A 10457-nucleotide genomic window follows, 5' to 3' on the forward strand; every position below is an offset into this window, starting at 1 on the left:
GCGGTCGCTGGGAAGGAGAGAATTCAGCAGAATTTGAAGGCACAGAGAGATGAGCCTTGTCCTCACCTTGTCTGAGAAATGGGTGGACTAACAGTGCTTTGGAGCTTAGAGTGTCAAGAAGGAGTGAAAAGTTGCAGAGAAAAGAGAATAAACATTATCCTGCCCCCCTCAGGTCTTAACTCCAGGCCCAGTGCTCTACCCACCAAGCCACAGAGTTGCAAGGAATTACTGGATCAAGTTTAGGCAATTTCCAATTGCCCAATTTAGGCAAATTCCAATCTGCAAACACCTCCTCTCCCTCTCCCCCCCCCACACTAGGATTAAATATGTGTATATAAATAAAATCATTTGCATAAAATGCATACATTTGCCCAGAATCCTCCCCATAACTGAGCTCACATAGATGAGGTTCTGGGCTTAAAAGGCTGACCCCTATAGGAGGCTTTCTCTTGGGCTCCTTACTCCTACCTGGACATCAGAAAAATCTATTCAAGAGATTTGAACTCATATCCAAGTTCCCCAGAGGTGATTTACAGGGTCCTCAGCTCCCCAATAGATATACTGAAGTATAGGTTATCTTGTATGGGACAGCTTTTATTTCACCCCGCCAAAAAAAAAAAAAAAGGACTGAGGGGAGCCCATGAGCAGGTACAAAAAGCATTCAGCACATCCGCTCCTCCCAGGAGAGATGTGAAATTGGGGTTGCTTTTGTCAATATCCCTTTGACATCCTTATAAGTCTTTCAAGAGATTTCCCTCCAATTTGCCCTGTTGTCAGTTGTCCTTCGTTTTCCAGATTTTGTTGTGGATTCATTGTGTGCACATTATCTCCCGTTAGATTTTGAGTTCCTCAAGGGACTGTCTTTTACCTGTTTGTGTATCCCCAGCTCTTGGCCCAGTGCCTAGCCCACAGTAAGCACTTGACAAGTATTTACTGTCGTCATAATATTCCTTAATATTTTATGACAACTGAGACCTCTGTGCTACATACTTCTACAACTGCCTTATCTCACCTTCGGTAACTTGTTACACCGTCCATCAGAAGAGTCTGGGTCAAAAGCCATTTTGATCGGCAGACCATCCTACTTCCTGCCCTCAGAATCTCTACTTAGCAACCTTCCATGCTGCCTCCATCTTCTCTTATGACTGGGTTTCAGAAAATCTCTCTGATTGCTCAAGTAGCTGTGTCCTCCAACCCCATCAATGTCTGAAAGCAAGAAAGATGGAGATCTTTATCTACCTGTCAGGGTAACCCTTGTCCATTGGTATTTTAGTCATTTTTGTGTGGTGTTTCTAGGCAGGCCAGTCTGTGTTTTTAAGAGCTCCACTCAGTGCAATAATGGGACCATCATAGTGTAGGTAATCACCTGATGCCAGACAAGGCAGACCTCACCCCTCTCTGCTCATAGACTCACCTTCCTAAATGTCTGGGTTCAAAAGGCAGCATAATAGGTATGGATTGCTCTAGAAGTTACCAAAAATGCGAAGATTCCCTAATCGACTCATTTCCAGTCCCGAATAAAACTGGAGAAAAGTCCCTTCTCTCGATCTTGAGCCATTAACATATAAGCCTAGACAGAAATCACTAACTGATGGCTATAGAATTTATTAGCAATGTAAGCAGCATGGAAAACACAGAGAAGAATTATGCTTTCATTCATGGAGACAGTGGCTGCAGCCAAGGTTTAATCTTCTTCCCTTCTGACCTCTTACGCCCCCCTACCTCCTCTACAATCCTTCTCTCCACCAGACTGTGGAAGAATGGGAAGTGAGAAGGTAGATAAAGAGAACTGCAGTTTCCTTGGGCAGCACTCCAGGGAAGAAAGGGCTGCAGACAGGATACTGCTGCTCTTAACAATCTGCTCTCAGCTCTCTGTTCCTGACTCCCATGTCTGCTTGCATCTCCCTCTCGTCTAGTCATCATCTGAACTCTGCTCCCAAGCGGATCGTCTCCACTGTTCTCTGTGTCTGCATCTTCCAAGTCAGCAGTGCCCCCAAAAGACCAGAGAGACTAGTATGCCTGTTTTTCTAAACAAAACAGCAAATCTAAATTGGAGAAGTTTTACAAATTAAAATAGTTAAGTACTTTAACCCCCAAATTTTACTACAGGATTTCCTCAGAACTCAATTTATATTTAAAGCAGACTGGACTCTCCCACTGAACTCCACCCCCGCCAGGCCAGGCCTGACTGCCCTTTTGCGTTAAACAGAGAATTGCTCCCTTATACCCAGGCCTGACTCCCCCGACCTCTATCCCTATGCAAAATATCAGAATGATCAACTTGGGAGCAGAGCTGAGATAATGACTGGACAACAGGAACACTGAGGATACTGTCTATGAGCTTAACTCTGCTGAGGCTGGCTGCTTCAGGCCAGAAGTCACTCCCTGGCTGGTCCGCCATAATTAATGAGATAATCAAGAACTGTCACAGGAGATGGCTGAGACAATCCCAAGAATCTTGGCCAGTCATGCCAGCGCTCATGTCCCCCTTCTTTTCAGTGGTCTTTCTCTCTGATGTAGGAAATTCCCCCATTGAGGGACCCAGAAACACCTGATAGCTCAAACTCGCGCAAGGCTAGGGATGTCCAGCTCAGGACAGTTACTTAACTATGCTCAGGGAAAGATAGAAAGCAAGGCCAGCATTTTATTTCTAGGCTGTTAAATTATTTGTTTTGCTTTTATTTGGTTGTGGGTTGTTGTTTTGGGGTTTTTTTGGGGGGGGGGTTTCTATGTTCCTATTATCATTTTTACTTTCCTCCTTTGGTGTTACCAATTATCAAGTTTATTGAATCTCAGAGGTTAGGGTTGACCTGTAAGTGTCCTAAAATAATTTAATTGGGGCACATAGTGTTTATTACATAGTTGTTGACTGACTAAAGTGGTGGAAGTTCCTCTACAAGACCTTATAGACCTTACCACCAGGGGTGAAATGTGATGGGAGCAATAGCCTCTGTCCTCATGCCAGTCAGGATAGTTTTCCCTTGAAATATATTGAAACCATTCTCAAGACTTGATTGGCTCAGGGGACTAAAGATTCAAACTACTGACATCGCTTTCTGGTTTCCTGGGTATAAAACAATCACAGAGAGACCCAGGAATTCTCTGGTACTTGGCTGGTGGACCATAATGGACAGCTCAAGAAAAGCTCTTAACAGGATATCCTCAATGCATATCCTAGTTAAATTTGAAATCTTTCTCTTGTTATGATTAAGTGAACCTCCTTTTGCTAACTATTGGATAACCCTACAAGGGTCTCATTTTAATTCCAATGTCAAATATAAACTACCAGGGACCTGATAGGTTCACCCCAAAACAAGTAATGTATTTAGTCTGTAAATAGGTGGCATCTCTAGAATCTGGTCCACCCTCTCCAAAGGAGATTATGATTTCTGAGTTGAAGGGAACAGGGAAAAAAGCTATGGCTGGGCACTTGATCTTTCCCCCACCTATCTCTAAGAGTGGCATCTGGATAGAAATATTTATCTACCCCCTCAAATATCTCTGGTCTAGAGCTATAGAGTTTAGGGGATCAGAAGGAAATTTGTCTCCCTTATCACTTTTAAGGGCAAAGAAAACCCTTCACTTAAATTCCCCAGCAATATTCCTTTCTTCCAAATGTTGACTACACAAGTTACTGTCACAAATAGTAGAGTTGGTAAACCCATTTATCCAAGCAACATAGCAAACAAATATTGAAGTTCTTCAGATTGGCACGTGACAGAAAATATGTAGGAGTGACTGAGTTCTTCTGCTGGGAACAAGATAAGATCTCAGCTCAAAGCAAGAGAAAAGCCTTGATCTCATCTATGGGGAAACTCTCCACTCTCCAGGAAGTCAAGGTGGAAAGCGGGACTACATAGAAGAGCTGCAGCTTCCCTCTCCACTTGTGTCTCTGAAACTCTACAAGAAACACTGACACCAACTCTGTCCCTTACACAGGCATGCAGAGCTGCCTCAGCATTGTCTCCACCGATCCAGAGGCACATCTCCTTTTTCATATGAAGCAGCACACAAAAAACTCCAGGCTTAGTTGGAAGCAGTTACATTTATTTGATTATGTAATGATATTATGCACATACCAAAGCCACATTTGTTTGTTATTCCTTATTTCCATATATCTTAATATGTGTGCATGTTGTTATTTTATAGGCTATTGATTTAAACTCAGATCCTCCTGACTCCAGGGCCAGTACTCTATTCACTGCACCACCTAGCTGCCCCTGGAGGCATTTTTTTAAGAGACTGCAAAATTTTTGTGGTCACTAAAAAGACATGTTCTTGCTGGCTCTAGGGAGGAAGGTAACAGGACTTTTGGACAGTGATTCAAGGCACTTGGGAAGAGGAACTTCTCTACTGATGTGGTAGGCTGACCCTGACTCCCAAGTTTGACCTCCTCATCTTTGGAAAGAAGGGTTTATCGGTAGAAGATGGAGAAATATGAATTGAGAAAGAGGTGAGCAAATAGGTGTGGAAGCCATGGGAGGCACAGTTTGGAGCCAGGGATGGGACAGTCTCCACAATGGGAAGCACAGTAAATTGATAAGGAAATGGAAAGGGAGAGGGAGAGAGTTGTACCAGCCTTCTCAGTAAGTTTGATTGACCAGACACCTTAGCTGTCAACCTCCCTGGTTTCACCCAGTACTTCGTGTATTTTAAATTTTTAGTCCAGTTCCACCTCTTCCATGAAGCTTTCTCAGATCTTTCCTCAGCTGAAAGTGCTCTCTTCCTCTTTATCTTTTCCTAGAGACTTGTCTGGATCTCTCTTTATTCTTATCACATTTTATCTGTATTACCCTTGAATTCATGCCACATCTGCCCTTCCCTCCATACCTTGCAAAAAAAGACTGTTATTCTTTCATCATCAAATTCTTAGTACCTAACTTATTTTCTTGCACAATGCATATATATTTTAAATGGATTTTAATGCTACCGTTTATTTTTGCATTGCCTATATTTACCCTTGCTATAAATATTCTGGAATACGTGGAATGTTTTTGTTATTGACCTTCTTTTGGTACATGTCTAGCAGTGGAATCTCTGTCAAAGGAAAATAATTCCAAAGGAATTATTTGCATATTTACACAATGGTTGCACCAATTCACAGCTCCACCAACAATGTGTTAGCATGCCTGCCTTTCTACAACCCCTCAAACATGATCTGTTCTTTTTAAAAATCTCTATTTGCTGGCTGTGAGGTGAAAGCTCAGGGTTGTTTTGGTTTGCCTTTCTCTTATTATTAGTGATTTGGAACATTCTGTCATACATTTATTAATGATTTGCATTCCTTTTGAAAACTGTTCACATCATTTGATGATTTATCTGTCGTGAAAACACAGCATCTTAACAATGTTAATTAAATTGAATTTATATTGGTTTAGAGAAACCAAATGAAACCAAAACTAAGACTGTTTTCAGGAGATACCTTTAGCAACTCATCATACCCATTTTGAGGGATGACGTGTAAAACTTCTACATCTGAACAATTATTCCATTTTATGGCGACAATAAAGGGAATATGAAAGTAGAATTGTCTTATAGGCAAAGGTTTGTAGAGATTATATAACTTCAGTCTGAGCTTGGGTGGGAGGCATAGGTTACATACAGCTGGAAATGTAGATCTGAGAGTCACTCAGGGAGAAATGAATCTTTTTGTGCTTGTATTGATTGCCTAATTTTAAAGACTTAGCTATATCAGCTTAATTTTGAAAAACTGGCAATTCCCAAGGACTGAAGTGGACAGGGAAGCCCACGTATAGCTGACGTGACGAACAATGTGCAGAAGGCTTTAGTCTGGCACTGCCACCTTGTGGCATGGCCAGGAAAGGCAGAGCCCATCATGTATGACTCTTGCTTAGTTGTGCTGGCCTTGCCACACCAGAAAGGAAGGGTGACCAAACACAGAGCCAGAACTGCCAATACAGTTGAAAGAAGACAGTCCAACTCAAGAAAAAGTTATCTTTGGAAAGGATGCAGCCTATGCACCAAAGTTCAATCCTTACAACCCATCCTGGGATAGGGAATGATACTGAGTCAGGACCTTGGGGATCATGACCCATAAGGGGTTGATAGAAGGCCATGATGCATGGGGTGGCCAAAAGGATGAAACTCTATAGTTCCTATTATGTCTTCTCTCTGGGGCAAAGCCTTCTTCATCAATAAATTTCTAATCATAAGTCAGTATATATGGCCTGACAAGGGATATTCATTTGAAAAAAAATCTAATTAAAGGTATTTATCAGATTGAACCAGGCCACAGAGACCCAGGGGTATATACATTAATGGATATGGAAGACCTCCCCCTAAATCTCCAAAGAGAATGTGATTATTACCTTTGTGGGGAGCTCTCTCCACATTTACTTGTGATCTCTAAATTGCCAGATACCCCTTTCTCAATCTTCCTTCTCCTTGACCTCTCTGCAGCCTTTGACGTTATTGCTTACCCTCTTATCCTCGATAATCTCTTCTCTCGGGGTTCTCAGTATGCTGTTCTCTTCTGTTTCTCCTCGCATCGCTCCTTGTCTCCTCTGCTGGATCTTTCTTCAGGTCATGCCTGCTAACCTCGGCTGTCCTACAGGGCTCTGTCCTAGGCTCTTCTCCCTCTATACTATTTCACTTGGTGATCTCATCGGATCCCATGGATTCAATTACCATCTCTATGCTGATGATTCTCATATCTGCCTATCCTGCCCTGACCTCTCTGCTGACTTCCACGTTTGCATCTTGAATTTTCTATTATATTTATACGTATTTTCTATTATACCTCTCAAACTGGATGTCTTATAGCCATCTTAAACTCAACATATCCAAAACTGAATTTCTCTTTCCCACCCAAACTCTCCCCTCTTCCTGACTTTCCTGTTACTGTCCAGGGCACCACCATCGTCCAAGTCGCCCAGGCTGGCGACCTAGGTGTCATCCTTGGCTCATAACTCTCTCATCCCCCATATCCAAGCCGTTGCCAAGGTCTGTTGATTTTTACCTTCACAACATCTCTTGTATATGTCCCCTTCTCTCCTCCAACACTACTACGTACCACCCCAGTGCAGAAGCCTTCATCATCTCATACCTGGATCCCTATAATAGCCTGCTGGTTGTTCTTGCTGCACTTCTCCCCACCCGTTTGTCCTCTCCTCCAGTGTCGAAGTGATCTCCCTAAAGCATAGGTCTGAACATGTCACACACACACACACACACACACACACACACACACACCTCCAGGGACTCCCTATCACCTCCAAGATTGTTTGGTCTTGTTCCCTCCCTGCTTCTTACACCCTGTAGCTCCCCTCTTCTGCAATCCAGCAATACTGATCTCCTTTGCTATCCTTCAGACACTCACTTCAGGCTTTTTCACTGGCTGTCCCCCACACCTCCTCATCCCTGTCTCTTGGCTTCCTGGAAGTCCAAGCTTAAATCCCACCTTCTCCAAGAATCCTTGAGGGCAAGGATTATATTTTGTCTTTCTTTGAATCCTCAGAGCTAAGCACAGTGCTTTAGCACATATAGGTGGTTAATAAATACTGAATGACTGGCAGGAATTTGGAGTGATTACTCTGTTCCATCATCTTTAAGAGGGGTATTGGGTTAGAATTAAATCTATTACATAACAGATATTTTCAGTCTAGGAATATTATGGACTTTGGGGATTCAGGATAAAAGTCCCTTTCTCTGGTCATTCCAGATAGGAAGTAGTAACAGTTTATCAATGTTTGCCATGTTAGCCCCTCTGCCACCAAATGATTACTACACAAATAATGATCACAAATAGAAAACAAACATATCTATCTAAGCAGTAAAGCACAAATTGGGAAGCCACGCAGATTAGTTTAGGCAACCCGATCCACAAGAATGAAGGCGTTTGGGGGTGACTAAGTGGCAAAGTGAATAGAGCACCGGCCCCAGAGTCAGGAGAACCTGAATTCAAATCCAGCCTCAGACACCTAACACAAAAAACTAGCCGTGTGACCTTGGGCAAAGTCACTTAACCCCAACTGCCCTCCAAAAAGCAAAAAAAAAAAAAAAAAGAACGAAGGACTTCTGCTACTCATGAGTGAGATGAGGTCTCAGCTCAAAGATAGAATGATCTCACCTGAGAAATTAGATCTTTGCAATTTCTGGAGGTAAAGACACTGGAATCAAAGGACAAGTTGCGGTGACATATTTCCCTACATACCTGCAATTAATCAATATGTGTTTATTTTTAGTTAATGAAAATCTACCTTCTCTCCCTCTTCCCTCCTTCCCTGCCATCCCATTGTGAAAGCAAGAAAAACAAAAACTTGTTGAGCAAAACAAATTCCTGAACTGACCATGTCCAAAAGTAATTTCTCAGTCTGGATCCATCCGTCCTTGCTTTCAAGGAGCTTACAATCGAATGAAGACAATATATAAAAGGCAGTTGCAAAGCCAAGTGGGTGGAGGAAGTGGTAAAATGGGAAGGAGTCTCAGCATAGTGAGAAAGAAGTCTAGAGTCCAGAGAAAAGCTAGAGAAGAATGAAGTAGTGAATATGGTTGGCTTGGGCCCTGAATGTGGAAGGAACAGGGCAGAGGGATCTTCCAGGGTGAGAAGGCTGCCAAGGTTATGGTGGAGGAAGAAGTCTGGAGAATCCAGAACACAGCTTAGAAGGGAATGAAGGAGCTCCAAGTGCTGTCATTCAAATCCATCTCTTTTTCTCCTCAGTATTATCACTGTCAGTTTCCTTCATGAGTGTACTGTCAATGAGCTGTCCTTCAGGGAAACGCTCAAGATTTCCTAAGCAGGGTGCTGTAGGTAGGTGTAGTTGTGTTTTTTTTTTTTAACATGTACACTCCCAGAAAATCTGGGTCATTGAGTCAAAGGATAGAGCATTCAGAGGTCTCAAGGGGCTAAGGAAGAGCTGTCGTCTGATGAAATTTTTTTTCCTTCCTGCCGGAACTTGTTTCCTTCTGCTCCAGGAATCTGTGGCTGCTTCCTCCCATCCTTAATCCCCAAGCCTGGCAGAGTGGTAAGTCTTTCCCATTATAAAAATTCAGTGAGCATTCCCAACTTGTGGAGATTATGCAAGCATGATTAGAGATGAATGCAGATCTGTTTATGTATCATTCCTCCACCCAAATAAGCCACTCAATTCTTCCTGGATTCTAGGAAAGGAAGCACATTCCCTCATTCCTGGGTGGAGCGATCCTCTAACCTGTGTCCAAGCTGTTCCTCCAAGGGTGTTCCCACATTATCTAGCTCTGATGTTAGGGGAAGCAGGCATAGAGATATGAGATACTTCATGTTTACATTGTCATCAGCTGTATTGTAACAGAGAACTCTTGTTTAATCTAAGAGGTTAGTGGGGCAACTATCCAAGGTACAAAAATGGGGGTGGGGAAGCCTTACCTAAACCATTCAAATCTAAGTACATTTATCATGTGTCTTTTTATGTTTAAGGGATGGGAACCTAAAGATAAAAAAATCTTTGCTCTAGAGAAGTTTATCCTTTTATTGGGTATGAGAAGGGCAGCAAGGTGGCGCAGTGGATAAAGTACTAGCCTAGAGTCAGGAAGACTCATATTTATGAGTTCAAATAGTACCTCAGATACTAACTAGCTGTGTGACCCTGGGCAAGTCACTTAACCCTGTTTGCCTCCTTTTCCTCATCTGTGGAATAAGCTGAAGAAGGAAATAGCAGACCACTCCAGTATCTTTGCCAAGAAAACCTCAAATGAGGTCACAAAGGGTTGGACGTAACTGAAAAACGACTCCACAACAGGATATGAGAAAATTAAGGATGAAGTTCCTATTTCTTTAGTACCTTAAGTATTACTTCCTGGAAGTAGACCTGTGGGCTGTGTCACTTAATGTACACATACTGTGAGACCCTTGGGGTACAAGTAGCAGGCCAACTTTAAGTGATGAAGAGGCTTACATAGCTAATGTTATAAGAGGTATTTAGTTTCAGGGAGAGGCCCGAGGTAGCAAAATGCTAGATGATTTCTGAAATACAATCCAGCCTCCTCTTTTCTGCCTATTCATTTCTGGGACTAGTTCAATGTCCATGTACTGACAAAGCAGTTCTACAAGCCAACTACAGAAGTACATTCCAATGGTCTCCAATCTTTTGATTATACAATTCTATCAGTAAAACATTTTTAAGCATATACCCCCAATATTAGCTTATTTATAAATTACATACTATTGTACTGATTATGTACGTTATGAGAGACACAAATAGATATTTTAAAAGGATGGGATTATGAATACTTGATCCTACAGTCAAGAGGAAGTCACTAGTGTTTACTAGTGGTAGTGTTTTAGAGTAGGAGACCAAAATAGCCGGAGTGCCACTTTAGGAAAAGCACTTTGGCAGGGAGACTTGTTTGGAAGTTACTGCAGAAATCCAGGAGAGATAACAAGAACTTGAATTAGGGTAGTGATGATGTGAATAGAGAGAAGACAAAACACATTTTGGAAACAGAAACAAGATTGGACA

The sequence above is a fragment of the Petaurus breviceps genome, unplaced genomic scaffold, assembly GCF_028583685.1.
Source record: "Petaurus breviceps papuanus isolate PSGF00001 unplaced genomic scaffold, PetGlider_PUasm1.0 191, whole genome shotgun sequence".
NCBI lineage: Eukaryota > Metazoa > Chordata > Mammalia > Diprotodontia > Petauridae > Petaurus > Petaurus breviceps.